The sequence below is a fragment of the Urocitellus parryii genome, chromosome 4, assembly GCF_045843805.1.
Source record: "Urocitellus parryii isolate mUroPar1 chromosome 4, mUroPar1.hap1, whole genome shotgun sequence".
In the NCBI taxonomy this organism is placed as follows: domain Eukaryota; kingdom Metazoa; phylum Chordata; class Mammalia; order Rodentia; family Sciuridae; genus Urocitellus; species Urocitellus parryii.
This window is the reverse complement of record NC_135534.1, coordinates 167,669,708-167,689,853: the sequence shown is the minus strand read 5'-3', so window position 1 is coordinate 167,689,853 and position 20,146 is coordinate 167,669,708.

The window sequence follows — 20,146 nt, the reverse complement described above, 5'->3', positions numbered from 1 at the left end:
AGGTTGGAAGAGTAAAAGGGCTTGGCTATCATATTTATTGTATGTATGATTACAACTTAGCCTAAGAGGGGGGAAAAAAAAGTCCAGAAAACCTCTCAGGAAGAAGAAACTTCAGTAGTCTTGACAGCCAAGAATGAAAAAAAAAAATGTCCAGATTGGTGTAAGGCTCCATCTTATAGGCCAATTCTGGGCTTATGTCAGGACCCTAACTCAGACAACTTTGTATTCAACATTGAATCTCTGGATCTCCCCTGCTCTCTGTGTCATGTTACACCTAGAGATTGGCTTCTAATTGTTCCTTTTCCTGTTATCTTGTCAACAAGGGGGGCACACACTCGAGTGGGCCAAAGTTAGATGATGCTTTCCACTTTATCCCCTCACTGGTGATGTGATTGTAGTCCTGTTTTTTTTTGATATCAAGTGTGTGGGGGAGATTATATTAGAAATTTGTATGTTTCCTAAACCAACCCTATGGAGTGAGAAGTCCCTATTGACGATCAATTTCATCCCCCAAACAGCTGGCACATCTGGGAAATTAGTCTCTACAGTTGAGTTCTAGTTTGTATCCTGACCAATATCTGCAGAAATAATGGTCTTATTACAGGTGGGTTTCTGGAAACCCACACCCAGGATTATTACCTAAAAAAAAAAAAAGACGGAATCACGAATGCCCCTTTCTGCAGGGTTCCTTAGTGCCTGAAGGCCTTTGTCTGCTCCACCACGGCCCTCCTAAGATGGTAATCCTATTGAGAGCCACTTGAGAAGGGTTGCTCCACAAGAGGACCCTCAGGAAGGGTCCTCTGTCCCCTCTCTTCTGCCTAACTTCTGTGGAACAGTTCACTTCTCTTCTTTAGCCCTGCCCAGTCTTGAGTTTTGGAAAGAAGCATTGTTGTCCATTTATTCACTACCATTTAGTTTCCTTTCTCAGAGAAAAAGTACCTGATACATAAAAAAAGAAGCCCTGACACTCACTGCTTTCAAGAGTCCTTCAAGGTTCTTTGATTTTTCCCTTTCCATTCTCAATTTATCAGCACTAGTTGAAGGCTTGGTCAGGCAACTCTGGAAAGGTCAGGAGGCTCTGATCTGATTTGAGCGGGCCTGGCAAGACTTTTCATCCTGGGAGGAGCCTGTGTAGATACTGGAGAATGGGTCTCCCCTTCTGTTGGTTTTCTCCCTTCCCTTCATTTTTCCCCTCCTCCCTAACCCTATAAACAAGCCTATGTTCCAGACAAATCTGGGGATTTTAATGTTTTAGCTTATTGCCTTGAATACATTTACCACAATTTGGACTTCCATTGAATATCTGCAAAGCCACGTTGAACACTTATGGTTCTAGAAAACATCCTGAGATAAGTATTCCATAGACGTTCCCTGGGTTGAATCCAACTGGATGAAATTTTACTTTGGTTGGACTGCAGCCTCATTGAGGAGTGGGTACTGGAGCTAAAAAAGAGGATTGGCTTCTATCCTAGATGGTGGGCTGTATAGTGTTGTATAAATGTTCATTTTCTGTCTTTCTCCCTGCAGCCCTGTGACCCTTACTGTTTTCCCTTCAGGTTGCCACAACCCACCTTGCACTCCTCCCCCTTAGAAGTTCTGAGGTTGATTTCTTGAGTGCTCCTCTCCTTCCTTCTCCTTGATAAGATTGCCACCTTTCTGCTTCTCTCCCCTTACTTCCTTTGCTTGGCTCCTTTTCTTTCTCCTCTCTTCATTGTCTTAGAGCCTCCACTCTTTGCAGTCAGAAATACATATTTTCTGCTTCCTGCTCCTGCTAAATAGACAGCATGAATCCCTTAGAACTTGAATGAGGGACATATCTCTACTGTACCTGGTGACTCCATCTATAGTCACTATCCTAAGACCAGCATACTGTTTTCTTTTTTTTGTCTCTGTAAGTTGATCCACTGTTTGAATTCTGTAGTCCTAGATTTTCTTTTGCAGTTGAAAGCTGCTAACCACTAAATGGAAACTCAGGGAGGCAGCCAACTGAGAAGAAGGAGCTTGTTTCCTCCAATTGGTCTTAATAATAATAAAAAAAAAACAGTGATGTCATAAAAATAAAAGAACCCTGAATTCTTATCATCCTCCAAGGAAAGTTGCCGGGACAATGTTCAGTAAGCTCCCAAACCTCCTGTATCTGTTGAATTGTCTGAAAAAATTTCCCCCTTAAAATTGACCTTAATTTTACCAGAAAATTATTTGACTTTAAAGATTTGACATTAATGCTGTAATAGGAGAAGCATATACCTATAAGGAAGTCCTTCTTGCTATTATGAGTTCTGCTGAGAATCCAGGTGTTGGAAAAATTTCAACCCTGATTATGACTATATAGGGATCTTACCTTGTCATCTAATAGAATGCCTAAATTTATTGTGTATCACTTTATCAATAAGAGGCCTACCTTGTGTGAGCTATGTATCAGAATTACATATATATATATATATATATATATATATATATATATATATTATATCTGATACTGATTTTGTAGAGCTGTTGGGCCTCATGTCTGAGACCAGAGTTCACCTAATTTCAAACCTTGGGGCCACATCTCCCTTCTTTTCATAACCACATCCTATTTTCTCTCTTGGAGGAAAGAGAAATAATCTGGACCCACTTGGGAAATGTTTCCTCTTCAGACTGACATGTATAAATCACACACGTGATCCCAGGGTAAACAACCTGGGGAGGAAATTCCCTGGAACCAGAACCCAAATGAGGGGCCTTTGCCCATGAGTGGTTGCCTAGGACACAGGTGCCACCCCTAGTTCAGTTTCTTGTCAGTAGACTTCTCTCTCTACTCTTAATAGATGCATCGGTCTCATCTCTGTACCAGGGACAGAGGTATTGCCTCTGATCTTGGGCAAGGAGGAACATACTCTGAGATCTGGACTCTAGATCTCATTTTCTTTTGATTGAGAAATATTGTGCCTGGAATATAGAAGTGGTTCAATCTTGGTTTGGCTGGTGTGACCATTTGAAGTCGGGGAGGTTCTTGCTCTTTGGTGATGGGAATAGGAAATTGGAAAGTCAGCTCTCCATCATCTGACAGAGTCACCTCCACCCTTTTATGAGCCTGAGGAGGCTCATAGAAAGAGGCCAACATTCACAACGGTCACTGTGCAGCACTGCCCTTCTGTCCTCCTGGTCACATTTTTTCTTGTTTTTGATATGTCTGATCTATCACTTGATGGAGTATGTTACAGAGCAGGCAAAGCCTTTACTTACCACAAAGAGGATACCAGGAGTGCCTTCAGCATGGAAGGCCTGCAGAGCCAGGCCCGCAGGCTCTTTATCTCAATGGATGTCTTCCTCTTCCTTTGGGGGCTCACTGCTTTTAAGGAAGTTTGTGGTGGAAACTTCCTCTTTCTGGGGTGGGAGAGGTATGGTAGTTTCCTTAGAAAGCAACTTGATATATTCTAGGCCACACTGCCCTTCATCATCTGGATTCGACTGACTATTGTGTATCACTCTATCTTTTCCTCTTGGAATATAACTAGAAAGGATTTGCAGAGGCCATACCTGAGAATCAGTTGATAGTCAGAAGAACAAATTCCCCTTCTCTTGTGGGTTTGAAAATTTGTGTATATTCTGAGCTCCCTAGAAAGCCCAGGTGTCTTGTTCCTCTCTCCAGGTTTGGAGGAACTTTACATGCACTCATGGAGTATTCATACTATTTCGAGTGTTTATTAGATAGGTAGGTAATTTTGTACCTTCTTATATTGGTGGGTAATTTTGTACCTACTTTGTAGGTTATTTTTTCTTGTAGACTCTACTTTTGATGATTTTCATGCCTTAGAAATTCAGAAATTGTTGGGGAGATGGGATATTCTTTTCTGTTCCTTGTCTTCAGCCTTCAAATATGGGAGCCTTTGCTTCAACAGACTGGAATATTCTCCTTAAAAAAGCCTCATATTACTGTTACCCTACCTCATTAAGGCCAAAGCAGGGTTCAACAGGTGCCCTTCAATTTGCTTTATCCTGGCCCCCATATACCTCCCCCACACCTCTTCCTTCTTCAATCGTTAATTTTAAAACACTAGTTTTATCTGAATTAAGAAAATTTTCAATGCTGCTTGTGGGGGTGCTTCAGCACTCTATAGTCACTCCCCTGTATCCTTGGGTTTTTCAATACCTATCATAGTTTCAGTTTATCTTCGGCACATATTTACTTATTGCATTTACTCTGGAACCCTTCCAGGCATTTGCATATAAACTAGAGTCTTCAGTGAAGTTCTTGCTTCTAAGAAAACATTGATTCTATGAATTCTTAAAGCCATGATCTTATATCCATCTGTCCTCTGAATAATCCCTACAAAAAAGCTATGTTTTGATGAGGAAACATGGAGCTTCCAAAGCCTGCCAGTGAGAATCACAATGGCATCTATTGCCACTGACTAGAATTCCCCCGTGAGTACTCAATGTCAAAGAGAAAATACTTGTTGGGGTCTCCATTCCCTTGTTCTCAGTCTGAAGGGCTTCCTATCACTGAGGACTTGGTGTATCCTTTGTGAAATGAAGGACTGGACTTAAGATTATTTATTTTGGTTTGCTTTCTGGGTGGCCCTAGCAGTGACCAACTCTAAGGATATGGCAACAGCACCTTAATCTCTGCTTAGGTGACTGTAAATATCAGGCATGAGCCCCTGATGTATTCAGTGTTGGGAGAGAAACCCTCAAGGAGCAGAGACCAGATCTTTTGTCAGCTCTGTACCTATTCAGGAATACTTGTTTTCCCAAAGGACCATATAGCAGTCACCTATATGTCCATCCCACTAGGAATGCCAACACCTCCTCCCTTTAGCCTCTTTTGGAAAGCTGGATCCAGCCCTCCGGCCCAATAGTGTTGGGATCACCTCTCTCTGGCCTGTGGCTCAGTGTATTCCACAGCATCATTTTTCTGAGGCTCTTCCTCTTGGCAAAGCTCTCTGGGCAGTGGCATGAATGGTTTCTGGGAATTCTCCTCATATGGGGGTCCATTGTCCCTGGAGCTCCTGTGTTCTTGACTTTCAGTTGGTAATAATCTACAACGGCACAAATTTAACAATCTCTACAGGAAAACCCAAGGGGGAAATTCTTCAAATTCATTCCATTCTGAAGTTCAACAGGGCTTGTGTAAAGTTCTCTGTCCTCATTGGTGAGGCCTGAGGATTATGTGGCTCAGACTGAACAAAAATCACTTTCTGCATTCTAGGAGGGTAGAATTCCATTTTCCCCAGGAAATCTTCCATGGAGAACACTTCAATGTTCTGAGCAGTTGCTGAATAGACACATGAATAACTTCCTAGCTTCAGGAAAGGAAGATCTTTGGTTTCTTTTCTCCACCTTTTCTCTGGTCATTTAGCCATGTTCTGCATATTATAATTGAAACCCTCTTCTGGTTCCTGTGGGCCCCATGGGAACTCAGATTCCCTAAGGTGCAGTTACTCTCCTCTTCTGCCACCACTCCTTTAATTGTTGTGTTTTCATTTTTCTATTATTGCTATAAAATATTTATGAGTAAGTCCAAGGCAGAAAACTTTATTTTTTTTTACATTTTTTTGTTCTTCTTCCTTCCTTATTCATAAGTGGATGAGATATTTACATAGTTTTTGTATTTGAGTAAAATTTTTATAGTTCTGCATAGTTGGCTGCACCTGGGATCAATTTGGGGGGAAGGACTGAGGATTTGTCAGTATTGATTAGACACATGGTGCTTTTCTGCTTATGACCACACATGAGAGGTTTATTTTTAATAAGACTGGAAGTAAATACTTTCTTCGTGAACTCTGCTGTTGGTCCTTGGTATTGCTGCTCTTTTGTCTGACCAGCCAGTCACAAACTGGTTAGAATAGAGGTTTCAAGTTTCCCTTATGCTTTATTAAATGGTCTCTCCCCAGGAGAATGAGTCTCCCAAGGAGTGAAGATTTTTTTTTTCTCATTTTATGAGCTCTGCAAACCCTTTCTAATTATATTCTAAGAGAAAACGTCCCAGAGAGCATATTCCATAGGAGTCCAGATGATGGAGGCTAAGAGGTGAATAGGATCATATTTGTTTATAGGCATTTATTTAGCCACCACTCTGTGGGTTCTGGCTAGGAGACGGAGAGTGCCGGTGGGAGTTCAAATATGAATAAGAAATTGCCCCATAATTAATAACTTAGAAGCTAGAATATTAAAATTTTTAGAAGCATTGGCTTCTGGGACACTGCTTGCATCCAGGCTTTCTCCTGGGTCCTTGCCTCCTGCTCTGTATCTTCTAGTTGCTCACACATCTATTCACAGCTCTTGGCTCACCCTGCACACACTTTCTTGGTTGCCCTAGACATAACCACACTGACTTCTACATACTTTGTTTGCACTATCCCCAGGCCTATTTCTTTGGGTCAGGGCCTGATATTTTTTTCTTTCTTTTTTTTTGTTTAAATCTAAGCTATTTAAAAAACTATGGGAGTAAATCATTCATATTATGGAAAGATCAGACAGTGGAGATGAGCAAAAAGAAGACTGACACAAAATCACTGCTACCCTCTAACCCTTGTTCTCTCTAAAGATAGTCCCCCAGATTTTCAGGCTACATAAATCCTGTTGTGGGTTATTGTGATCACAGCCACATGTCCAGTCATGGACATATGAAAGGTATCTTGGGAATCTCAGCAGAATAATCTGTATTCATTATCTTGTTCTGTTTACCCTTGGCTCAATCCTAGCCACTTCCTAATTCAAGTGACATCACCCTCTAATAAGTTGTCGGGAACAATGTGAATCTAATGTAGAAGGACATTAATGCCCTTTATATGAGTATGGCTACCAAATTTTGTCAATTCTGTGCCACAAGTATCTCTGGAATTGACTCAGCACCTCACTGACATTGCCTCGGTTTGCACCTTCACTAACCCTTGCCTGGACGACCTTGCTTCCAGCTCCCACACCAAATGGTCCATTTTTATACCCGGTCAAAGCCACTCTTCCAAAATTAATATGATCCAGTTATTCCTTTACTTAAAGCCCTTCCTTGTTTTCCCATTGCTTAGAGGATATAGACCCAGCTGGCAAAGCCTTTGCAGACATGACCACTGCATAGCTGTCTTTTCTTTGGTCCCACCACTTCTCTTTTCATGAATTTTGGATTTGCACTTACCACATAAGGTCTTCAAGCTGTTCTGCTCCTTTCCGTCCACTGGGGATGCTCTTTATCTTTTTCCATCCTTGGCTAACTTTCATGTGTCCTTCTGTAGTCACTGTCCCTCAGTTACCCTCTGCTTGGCCCGTCCCATGTCTGACTGTCCTCTTGGGCACTGGTCTTAGAGACCAAACTGCTGGAGATTGGAAGAGTACTTAGAGAGTGAGTGGATCCATCCAGTAAGAGAAGCAGACAAAGTTATCCCAGCCACTGCTAGCAAAAGCAGGAGGCTCTCATGCAGGGAAAATGCATGAGCCCTATACCACTGGAACAAAGACAGTGAATGGCTATCAGCATTTCCCTTTCTCAGGTGCCTTGGGACTGCTCTTAGAACTTTATGACTTCTTTTTTAAAAAAGTTATCGCCTTGTTCCAAAAATGATTTAAGGTGTCACACAAAGATGAGATACTATAATGGAACTAGATAAGTGAAATTTTAAAAAAAAGGTGAAAATATTGTGCCAAAGGGAAAACAAAAGTAGTTTGAAGCTATAGAATGAATATTGCTACCTTTTTATATATTTGTCAGAGGGGATCTGCATCTTTAGCTCAAAGCATTATCTCACTTAAAAGAGGGAATGTGATCATTACCACAGCCCTATGATTAAGGTAAAGCACAGTCATTCTGGAGGCTGGGTCTCAAGAGGCATTTCTATTGGGCTTGTTCTCACAAAAACTTTGCTTTTCTTTTCCTCATTAGAGACTGCCTGAGATATTAATATTAACTCAACTTTATATGTGCCAGTTATATGGATCTCAGCCTTGTAGGAAGGGAAGGAAAGATTTGTTCTGGGTCTCCAAAGCCTTTTGGGTGTTCTTGATTTAAATGGGTTTCTCAGTCCCTACAATTTTTGAGATCTAGATTTTAATAATTCTTGGGTTTGTATTCTGTTCTGCTTTAAAATTCTCCCGGCTGTGTTCCCTCCACCCCCTGTCTGAATCCATTTTTGTAGGATTTTTTTTTTTTTTATTTTACAGGAAACATAGAAATCAGAGCCAAACTTGGAGTGGATTTCATTTATTCAACGATCTGCTCTATGCCAGTGACTATGGTGTATACTAAAGATGACAAGCATAAAGGGGGGATGTATGTGGGAAGAAAATGTCCCCAAGCAAGCATCTTGCCTGCATTATCATATACATTTATCTATATCTCCTTCTGTTCATTCACTTCATTTCAGTCTTCTGATAGTATAGACAAAGATGGAAAACCAACCCCCCAAACAATTCTTATCCATGTGTGGAATGTTTCCTCTTGGGCTTTTGTGCATCCTTTATAAAGGAAACCATAGATCTCTGGGGTTCTAGACTCAGTGTGTGAATATGTTGGTCCTCGAGGCAGATGGACTGGTTCCCACTGGTGGCTGGCCTAGATAGTGGAGGAATCTTACTTGAGTTTCCTGCTGATGTGCCTCCCTTGCTTGCTCAATCTAGGGCAAGTAGTAAGTGGGCTCCTCAGCAATGGAGGATGGAGATGACAACTGTGGTTCTTATATAAGGTGTCCTTGTGGAGGGTTTTCTGCTTTCCAGAATGAGATGGTCTTTTCACCTTTTGTGGGAGCAGTGGATGGTCTGAATGGAGGTATTTCAATCCTGGCGTGATTTGTGTGGTTGCTGGATATTGGTGGGGGTGTTTTGGGGATTGGGGAGGCCACTTCCCTTCCATTTCAAAGTGCTCCCTGTTCTATATTGATTCAAACACATAGCGGTGATAATTACTGAAGTCTCTCCCAGGAGCGGAGATATTGGAAGTTGCTTTACTGGTTTTCATCCTGCTCTTGGTTTTGATTAATGCCCTTTATTTTGACCTACATCAAACTGGTATTCTACAAAGTGAAGCCTTGCCTCATCTTCTGTTGTGTGTTCCAGAAGGGATGGATTATAGGTTGGAGGACCGTGGCCATTAGGTCTTGCTAAGAGAACTCTCACTAGGAATTAGACAGTTGAAAATCCAGGCCCTTAGTCTCTTTGGATACATTATTGTGTCATTAAGGGGGCTCCTCTGCTTGTTTCTTATTTGATACTTTCAGTCCTCTTTAATAGTCCAGAAATCTGGGGTGGGTACACTGCTGCTGGAAAATTGATGGTAATCACCACAGTCTTTTCAATATAAGTCAATTAACATTGTTTCTTCTATACTTGTTCAAGTTCCTTTTCATTTGCAAATGGAGATAATACATGTGCAGACCTCGTTCAAGAGAGGGAGAAGGAGGGGAGGGGGAATATAAGAGGCTAGCCATTAAGACCTCTGTGAAGTAAAAGATAAGCTTTTGGAAGTCCCAAACTTCCCCTTTCTATCCAGGTTCTGAGTTTTAGTTAACCTTGGAGAGTCTTGGCTTGGGGTGGGAGTATCTTTTTCTTCCCTCAGGTTCCGTGAACACTGAATGAAAACACAAAAACAAAATCAAGAAAACCCTTGAGGCTTTTCATATATAGTAGGCTTTGCAGTTTGGAATTTGCTAGCAGATCTCCCCTCTGGTGACTTCACTTTTGCAGTGGCTTGTCCAGGGTTGCTGAGTGTGAAACATTACCCTTCCTGTGTTGCCTCTGGCCTGCTATTCTGACGCCATGACCTGATTGCCCAAGATAATTTGGCTAGATCTCCACTTCTCCTGGCCCACCTTCTCCACTTCCCTGGGGCAAGAATTTAAGTTTGTCAGTGGAGTTGGAGTCTACCTGGAATTTGGAGCCTGCTTGATTCTTTCTTATTTTCAACACTGGTCACTGAGTGGCAGGGGCTTGCTTGGTCTCCATTATCTTTGTTAGCCTTTCTTAGTTCCCTTTCATTCTGACTTCCTTGGTCTCCTTACCTCCCACTGTGCATTCTCAACTTTACTCCCAGCACCACAAATTGAGGGTACTCCTAGGCACTGTGTAGCTACAGTGAACAGTTTTATTGTGTGAAGATAGTGGTTTCTATCATCCTGGAACACTGGATAAGAACATGAACCTTTTTCTGTTTCTAAGTTAAAACACACACACACACACACACACACACACACACACACACACACTGAAAAAAAAAAAAGAAAAGAAAAGTAACCCAAAACAAACCAAAATCAGGAAACCCACCTAGTATTATCAGAAGCTTCTGGTATTTCTCATATTACTTTTAGTCTCCTGTCTGAAACAGTCATGGTCCATGATCTGGCCAGTCAGTGTTAGTGAGAAGTAGTTTCCTTTCTCATGCAACAAGTTCTCTTTCTGTGCTTCAGTTTCTCTTCTTTAAACACAAGGAAAAGATCTTGTTTGGAATCTAGTTAGCCACCTTCTCTCCACTGCTTCCAGCTTAAGTAAGTCACAGCTCTTGTTTCCATTACAAGAGTCACTCTCAGGGTGTTTACACAGATGGGGGATTGCACTTCCAGGCTGTGTTGGGTGAAGTTATTTGTGAATCCTGTGCTTCCTCAAATTGATCCCCCTGACCTGACCCCAAGGCCAACAGCATCATAGTTCCCTCTGGATCTCTTTTGTTCTTTTATACTTTGAAGTGTGCAGTTGTGTATTTTCTCAGTGCTTTCTTCTGAGAAACAACTCAGTCATATCTGGGTTCTAGGCCTTTCCTCACCCTACTGGACAGCTTCTTTGATCCAGCCAAAATGCTTCTTAATCTCTTTATGCCCAGGGACCAGTGTATTCTGGGAAGATTCCTCAGGCTAAATGTTCTTGTCTAGTTGGCTTTCTTAAACACTTGATTGACATTGAGATGAATGCAACAAATCATCAAAGAGGTAACTCCCCACTCACTTAGTAGACAGCCGAAGCCCTTGGGAAGATTGCTCCAGTCCCTGTGACCTGTGGCTAGCCCGTTCTTAATAGTGCAACAGTGTCTTACCTTTTCCTGGAGCTTTAGAATAATCTCCTAAGTATAAAGCCCTCACTTAATACTTCTCCAAATATTCTTTTTCCCTCCAAAGTAAAACTTTCCCATGGGGACATTTTTTTTTTAATACCATGGGATTTGCTTCCTTGATTCTGGTAAGTATATGCTAACACATAACAAGGGTGGGAGGGGAAGAATAGAAGTTCAGTAAATTAGACAAAGGAGAATGAAAAGAAGCGAGGGGCGGGGACAGGAAATTTAAAAAAAAACAGTGGAATGAATCTGACTTAGCTTTTCACGGGCCTATCTTTAATGTACTATTTTTATATAGTAGCATTTAGGGATAAGTAGCTTCCTTTGTTTTGAGAAGGGCAATTTATAGATTTTCTACCTGCAATTTTGTGTCAAAATTATTATTATTATTATATTATTATTATTTTGTCAGAGGAGGTGCAGATGGTTGACCAGCACAATTGTTATCTTAATCTCAGATTTACCCTTCTCAAGTTACTAGATTCATGATTGAGCTTTGATTTCATGTCCTCCTAACAAAATTTTTTTTCCTATTCTAACATTATAGTTAAAAAGAACAAAAAGGCAAAATTACTCATGAAAGATTTTCCCTTTTAATTTTTGAGTCTTTTCTGATATTTGATCATATGTAGATATGATTTTTATGTAATTATAACCAGAATTTGAATAAAATTTAAAAATTGAACATTCTCCTTGCTGTTACTGTCTTGTAATGATTGTTTCTAATGAACATATAATTTATTGATAAGATTTTGGTATCTTCCAGTGTCTATTTGCCCAATTTCTTTTTCTTTGAAAAATATTGTAAAATAAACATGTTTGTATATAGTGCTTCTTTCACTTGATTACCTTCCCTAGAGTTAGTTACTGGGTCAGAGGGTATAAATCTCTTTATAGTTTTGGAAACAGTTTCTCAATTGTTTTTCAAAGTGGAGAACATATTTCTATGGTACTGGGGGTCAAACCTAGGACCTTGTGCCTGCTGGGCAAGCACTGTACCACTGAACTGCATCCCTAGCCCCCCCCCCTTTGTTTTTTAATTGCAAACAGTGTTAAATGCATCTGTAGTCATTTAGGGGATTTGAGTGGAGGACAGAGTGTGGGGATAGCTTAGAGCAAAGTGGTTGAACAAATGGTTTCTTTTATAAATAAGCAAAGCCAGATTTAGAAACCATAGAGTCAAGGTGAATGTCTGAGGTAATTAGTTCCCTTGACTTTTATCCCTTATGTGCCATTTTCTCTTGTTACCTTTTTGTCTCAGACAACATATAACCTTTTACCCATGCATCCAGGAAATTCTTGGAAATTCCCTTATTGTCTTTCTTCTTCCAAGGTTTACTAGGAAATTATAGTCTCAATAAGTCACTTTATAGAAACAAGCATTCCTTCCCTTGCTTTATCTCCTTGCTAACTTCTCCAAATAATCAATCTAATATTCTGTTAACTTGTTTCTACTTAAGGTTTGAATATTCTTACACACACACACACACACACACACACACACAACTTAGCTCCACATGGTAGACGATAATTTGGCTGAGGAGAAAACAGAAATCTGGATCAATTGATGTCAGAGTGGGATCATGTGAGAGGGCAAAAATATAAAGGCCATTCATATGGCCCTGGGCTGGCTTCCAACTCAAAAAAGTTGAGTCCCAAGTAGAAAAAGAGGTACAGTAGGCAGGAACCTGGAGCAATGCAGAGGGCCCTGGCAATGAGAGGTCTTGGGCAGAGTCAATAAAGACAGGAGAACTGCACCTCTCACTCAGGTTATGAGTTTACACTCCTTTGACCTCACATCCATTTCCATAAAAGGAGAGGGAGAAATAGGGACTAAAGGAAAGGAGAAAGTACATCTGTATTCCTGCTTCCCCAAAGGCTGACCCGCACAGAGTTGGTGCACAGGGTTAGCCAAAGCATCAGCTGCTGGGGCACTCTGAATCTCTTTTAAATGACAAAAATGCCCATCTGATTATTGTGGAAGAGAAAATGAATCTAGAAGATAACCACAAAGATTAAAGGGCTACTAAACAACAGGGCCAGATGGTACTAGAAGTAGTTCCTCATCACCTACTTGTAAAACTAATTTAAAAATATTAAAGTAAGTTCTTAACTTCCTGGAGGCCTCTATGGCTGAAACTTCTGCAGAAGAGAATTTAAAGCAACTTGGAATTGTTCCAAGTTACTTTAATTGTTAACAGCATCAAATTACTTTACTCCCCCTCAAAGATGGATGCTAGGAAACGTCTCTTAATAATCTCTATGACTGTATGAAGGAAGGTCAGGCCTTGGAAAGTTTCCAGTTGAACTTTTAATTATGAGGTATTTAACCTTTTGCAGGGACATTCACCATTCCAAAGGCCAGCTCTGTTCATCTAAATGACATGTTACAACTTTTCATTTTCAACACAATGTAGATCTTTGGTACATACACAGACACTCTGATGTTAACCTGATAGAAGGCATCATTATTAGAAGGAGATTGTCTATACAAAGGGCCACGAGGACCAGGAAGTTTTGAGGAGATGAAAATTGCCCCTTACAATTAAATGGCAGACTACCTGGAAACAGTACTTTCTATGGTTGATAACATAGGATCTAAACTTTTTATATCTTAAGAGAAGATACTATTTAGTGAGTGCTTATTAGTGTCATCATTGTGCTGAATCCATATTACCTGCAAAACCGTAGTCTATAGTAATTCCACATGGTTCTTTTCTCATCCCCATTTTACAGGTGGGAAAACAGGGCTGAGAAGGTTAAGTAATAGTCATAAATCCCACAGATGTGAAGTTGTAGATGTAGCTTAAACACAAGGTAGTTAGATTCCAAAATGTGCTTTCCTAAATCACTATCGCCTGAAAATGCTCAGGAAATGAAATCAAACAAGTCAAATAGGATGCAGAAGAAGAAGTGACATGTGAAGTTCAGAACAAGGAAATATTTGAAGGAAAATGATCATTCTGAGTAAGCTTTCAGTTTGTTTTGGGTTTGGGGACGAATAGTTGGATTTACCTGGGAATCAGGATGATTCCCCACTTGACTGCAGTAAGTTGGGCAGCAGTTCTGCAAGAGAGACTCATGAATGGGTAAAGCAAATTCACTGATGTTAACAACCACAGTAAACACTAAGCTCCTGTACTAGGCATGGTGCTAAAAGTCAACTGTACAGAATTTTAATGCTTCTGTTAATTTATAAGGTTACTGCTACTACATATGGGAAAATAAACTTAGATCTTAATCACTTTCCCAAGGATGCTTAGCCAACAAATGGCTGAAATAGTCTTAACTCCACTTGTCTCAAACTAACTGCCACTCTCCAATGCACTTACCTTTTCTTTATTTTGATTCTAGCTGAAAGGAAAAACAAAAGTATATAGTTCATCCACCTGGCTGTCAGTTGGAAGTGCTGATAGGGGTTAGATGAGCAGCACACTTCTTTCAGAAGACCTGTGCTTTAGAAAGCAAAGCTCAGCCCAGTGTGTTATTTCTACAGACTGTGTTGATGCAAGTGAAATTCAAACACTTTCATTTGATGAGAGTAGTTTGTTCTCAAACTGATGAAAGTATGTTATCTGATATTGGAATAATTAATGTTCAGCTACTTAAATTAAGAAAAGAAGAAAACTCAAAGCATTGAAAGAAATTGAATTTATATTTGCAGAATAGATTCCTGCAGTATATTTATCTTTACTGAGCTCAATGTCATTATAACCAAATTATCAGAGAATGCTCATCTTTTATATAAATGGAATTTCTTACTTCATTATAAGAAATAAAAGTTACATGCAAAAGGGAAAATGCATAAGCTCTACTTTTAGTGTCCTTTAAAAACCCAATCATAGTACCTGCTGGTGCCTACTCAGTGTGCCTTGGAGTTTGAAAGGTATTCATAATCAGGTGATTTCTTTTGGATATTGTTTTTACCATGGTGATCTTCTAGGGGAGGTTAAGTTTCTTAATTGCATGATAGCGGAGTAGTAATCTATGGCTACTAAATGTGATGCTTATCTCTCTTAAAGCATTTCCTAGAACTCTGTGTTTGGATAGTACTTATTTCCCACTTGTCACTCAGTGAACCCTTCTGTGAGTCTTGCAATTACTTGGATGGGCTAGATCTCAAATTCTTGATTTATTGCAAAGAAAGGGAAACAAACTAGGAAAAATTGTTTCTACAAGCTAAAATCACTTTATATTTTTAGAGCTTTTAGTAGTTTATAAAGCACTTGGACCAAATAATTCATTTTGAGACAAAGATTATAGGGAAACTAAGTAACACTTTCAAGGAAATATAGCTAACATGTCAAACCCAGAATTACAATCCGTGATTTATAAACAAGGCTTTTATTTAATAATCATTCCCATAAGCTGCTTTGGGTAACAATAACTTTGATACCAATTTAAAGTTATTATTGATTGAAATAATGAATAGCAAAAACAAAATATAAATAGATACGTGCAACAACATGGATAGATCAGACATAATGCTGAGTTGAAGAAGTCAGACACACAAAAACATACGATAGGATTTCATCTAAATAAAATTTGATGATAGGCAACCAAGGACTTTCACTTCTGGCCACAGTGGAATAACAGGATCAGATTTATTTTCTTCTCTGAAACAACTAAAATCCAGACAAAACATAGCAACAGTTTTCAAGACATTGGCCAGCAAGCAGCAAAGGACAGTGACCCTTGAGAGATGGCAAAGAAAGTAAGTGAAGCCCAGCTTCCTCCTGCAAAGTTTCTTTTTTCTTTTTTTTATTATTAGTTGTTCAAAATACTACATAGCTCTTGACATATCACATTTCATACATTTGATTCAAGTGGGTTATGAACTCCCATTTTTTCCCTGCACACAGATTGCAGAATCACATCGGTTACACATCCACGTTTTTACATGCTGCCATACTAGTGTCTGTTGCATTCTGCTGCCTTCTGGAACGTTTCTTGACTGAAGCATTGGAAAGGGGATAGAGGGGAATCCTGTGGTGTCCCTAGTAAAAGAAGAAAGAAGTCAAGTTGGCTAGAATTCTCAAGACTGAGAGTGGGGAAGAGAGAAAGAAATCCAGAGGTTCAAAGAGGACTTCCTTTGAGTCTTTAACTGAGTATTTATTGGTTTCTTCATGTAAGAAGAACCATCCAAAAAGATTAGTGGAGACAATGGTTGGAGCTCACTTTGTGGTCAAAATGGTTTATTTTCCCAGAGTTTAAAACCTCATTATCCAGAGGACTTTGGGTAGAGAACTAACTCAACAATTGAGAAAAATTAGCCCTATCTCTGGTACCAAAAAATAAAGCTTAAAAGCAAGACTAAAAGTAATCCAACTCTATCCAAGTAACTTAGCTATGTCCCAGGACAAAGCTCAAAAATATTTATAGAAATAAAAAAAATTGCCCAGCATTCATAAAGGTAAAATTTATAATATCTGGCATCTGATAAAAAATTGCCAAGCATGTAACAAAGTTGGAAAATATAATCCATAATGAGAAGAAAAATCAACCAATTGAAACTGATTCAGAAATTATACAGATGATAGAATTAGCAGACTAAGAAATGAAAATAGTTATTATAACCATACACCATATGCTCAAGAAAACGGAGGTAAGATTGAACATGTTAAATAGAGAGATGGAAGTTATATAAGACCCTAAAGTAGATAAAACTGATCTACAGTGAGAGAGGTTAGAACTGTATTTACTTTTAAGGAATACTAATGGTGGGGAGCATGAGAATGTACTTTGAAGTGCTGAAAATATATTTTTGAGTAGTTTAATGTGGGTGTGCACATATGTAAAACTCCACTGAATCGTGCACTTCAGATTTGTGTATTTTAAGTTAAATCTTAAAAAAAAAATTCCCCATTGTCTCATTCTGCTTACAAAGCAGGTCAGTCAATATGAATAAGTGGGTATTTTATTCCATTGGATGGATCAAAATAGATGCATGTTCTCTCAAGAATCTATAATGGGGGGCTGGGATTGTGGCTCAGCAATACAGCACTCGCCTAGCACGGGCGGGACCCGGGTTCGATCCTCAGCACCACATAAAAATAAAATAAAAATAAAAAAGATGTTGTGTCCATCTAAAAATTAAAAATAAATATTAAAAACTCTCTCTCTCTCTCTCTCTCTCTCTCTCTCTCTCTCTCTCTCTCTCTCAACAAAAAAAAATAAGGATCTATAATGGAAGTCCAGTAGGAGTCAGAGATTAGATATCATGGAGTAATTAGAAATTAACTGCTTCACAGAAATTTATCTACAATTTGAGTTACTTTAGTGCTGACTGCTCAATGAGGATAGGAATCATATGTTCAGTAAATGTCCTTGGTTGCCATTATCTCTTTACAGTTTTTGTCCATGAAGGTATAAGGAAACTGGATCCAGTGTGATTTATTCGATGCATTTAGAGGAGGAGATAATGGAGGGAGGGTCCATTTATAGAAATAAAGATTAATCACATCTGTTTTCCCAGGAAGTGTGTATATGTGGCACACAGCAAACTATCAGCCATTTAGCCATGTCCAGGAGAATACTGTATGTGGGGACAAAGAGATAACATTGGGGTCTGTCTGGCTATGCTTCATCTCTTCTGGGCATAAAAGCTATCAATAAATGTAGGTTTCTTCCGTTTCTCTCTGTACTGTCTCCTCCAAATACCAAATACAAGCCACAGAGGAAAGAGAGTTACTGAGGGTATCCCTCTGGGTTATCATGATGATATATTTTTGGACTTAACCACACTGTCTCTATAAACTTTTCTTCTTTTCTGTTCTGGTTGTCTGATTTTAATATCATGAAAGCTGTCATGGTGGATTGATTTCATTGATGACATCACTTAGTGCCCTCCCTGCCCTTTGCCTTATAACATTATAGGCTGCTCCACTCTGACTCCCTCCAGGGGCTTGGCATATGTCTTGCTTTGGTCAATTTGGACTTCAAAAGCACTTTGAAGTTTTTTTCTTCTCTTGCTCCTCTGCCTTTTCCATGAGAATGTGGCCAGCCTAGTCTTCTGAAGGATTATAGGCCTTGTGGAGCAAAGCCATTTCATCCCTCTGGAGGCTACTCTGGGGATTCACTCAGGACCCCAGAATGCACACTCCTGGGGTGAACCTAGTTGAGATCATTCAGGTCTGGGCCAGACCAGCAGAACTATTCAGTCAACTCAGACTACTGACTAAATAAATAAATGCTAATTATCTCAAGCCATTGTGTGTGGTTGTTATGCAGCATTATTGTAGCAATAGACAACTGATACAAGGCCTGTGTCATAAATCCCTTTGAATCAGGTCACATTTGTTTTTCCTCATTCCATATATTGTGGGCCTGGCTCATGGCTCAGGCTACTTACTATTTCTGAGGTCCTCTAATAACCCCAAGAAGGAAAAGTGCATTTCAGCACTCCTGTCGTGCACCTCAAGTACCCAGGCCTTGTGTTTTCATGGATGTGTGTTAACTGGTGGTCTGATTTTATTTTTTTAATACTATAAGTTATCTTTAAAGTATAGAGAATCCTACAACACTGGTCCCATATTCTTAATTCCTATTACCCAGATTGTTAAATTGTTACTTAAACAATTACCAGATTGTTTAAATCTTTTCTAACTTGATCTAACTTGTATTAGTTTTTGCCAGGGTTGCTGTATTAAAGCACCAGGAAGTAAATGGCTAAAAATAGCAGGGGTTTATCTTACAGCTTTGGAGTTTAGATACATGAAGTTAAGGTGTCAGGGATGTGGTTTCCCAAAGGCTTGGGGAAGAGTCTGTTCCAGAACTTTGTTAGCCTCTGTTGCTGCTGACAGCCAATAGTACTCCTTGGTTTGGAGTTGCGTAATGCTAATCTCTGTTTTCATCATCATATGGGATTTTCTCCTCCTGTCCTCGTATTGTCTTCTTAATTTTTATATTTTCTGGAGAATTTATTGATGTAAAATTATTTTTATCAAGCACTTTAAATAAATCTATACTCGGTCTTTGGTTATATGTTCCCTCTTGGGTCCCAGTTGTAATTTATGCTAACAGTACTATATTTTTTTCCTGTACTGAGGATTAAACCTAGAGGCATTCTATCATTGAACTGTAGCCTGGTCCTTTGTATTCTTAATTTTGACCCAGGATCTTGCTAAGATGCTGAGGCTGGCCTGAAACTTACGATTCTCCTGCCTTAGACTCCCAAAATAGCTGGAATTACAGGAGTGCCCCACCACACCTGGCTTTTTTTTTTTTTTTTTTTTCCTGCTTGGTCTTTTATTTTCGGTCTCAGTATCACTTTACTATTTTATAGCTATTTTCAAGGAACATTTCCTTTGGCTTTATTCTGTTGTTCCTTTTCTACTTCCTAGCTTGTTGAACTGAACATTTCATTGAATTTTAATTATTCCTTTAAACAATTAGTTTAAGGCTATAAATTTACCTCTAACTACTTCTTTAGCTCAATTATACCTGTCTCAATTTGTCATTCTGTCTCAGAATTTATTTTTGTGGGGAGAACCAGGAATTGAACCCAGGGGTACTTAACCACTGAGCCATATCCCCAGCCCTTTTTAGTTTTTATTTTTAGACAGGATCTTACTGTGTTGCTTAGGGCCTTGCTAAGTTGCTGAGGCTAGTTTTGAACTTGAAATCCTCCTGCCTCAGCCTCTCATGCCTGGAGGATTACAGGCTTGCACCACCACGCCTGGCTCATAATTTTAAATGTTTGAGAATCACAGTCTTATTATGTATGCTCTTTAAATTTACATATGATAATTAGTTATTTTGAAAAATAACTTTAAAAATTGTGTTGTGAAAGATAATATAGTAACATTTATTGAGTTTCTTTGTGAATTAGTACATAGCGAATTTTTATGCATTCTGGAAAAGGAGTATGTTATTTTTCATTATTAGGTGTAGAGTTCTATGCACCACTCAGAACAAACTTGTTAATTGTATATTAAAAATATTCTACATGATATATTGGTTCTACATATATCAATTTCTGCAGTGGACACATTAAGATCTAATTTCTCATTTTTTTATAATTTTGTCATTTATTGTGCTATGTCTTGCAATTACTGGTAGACACATTATTGTGTGATTTTACATCTTCATAGTGAAGTTTTTATTATGTCTTGCTTGATACATATTAAT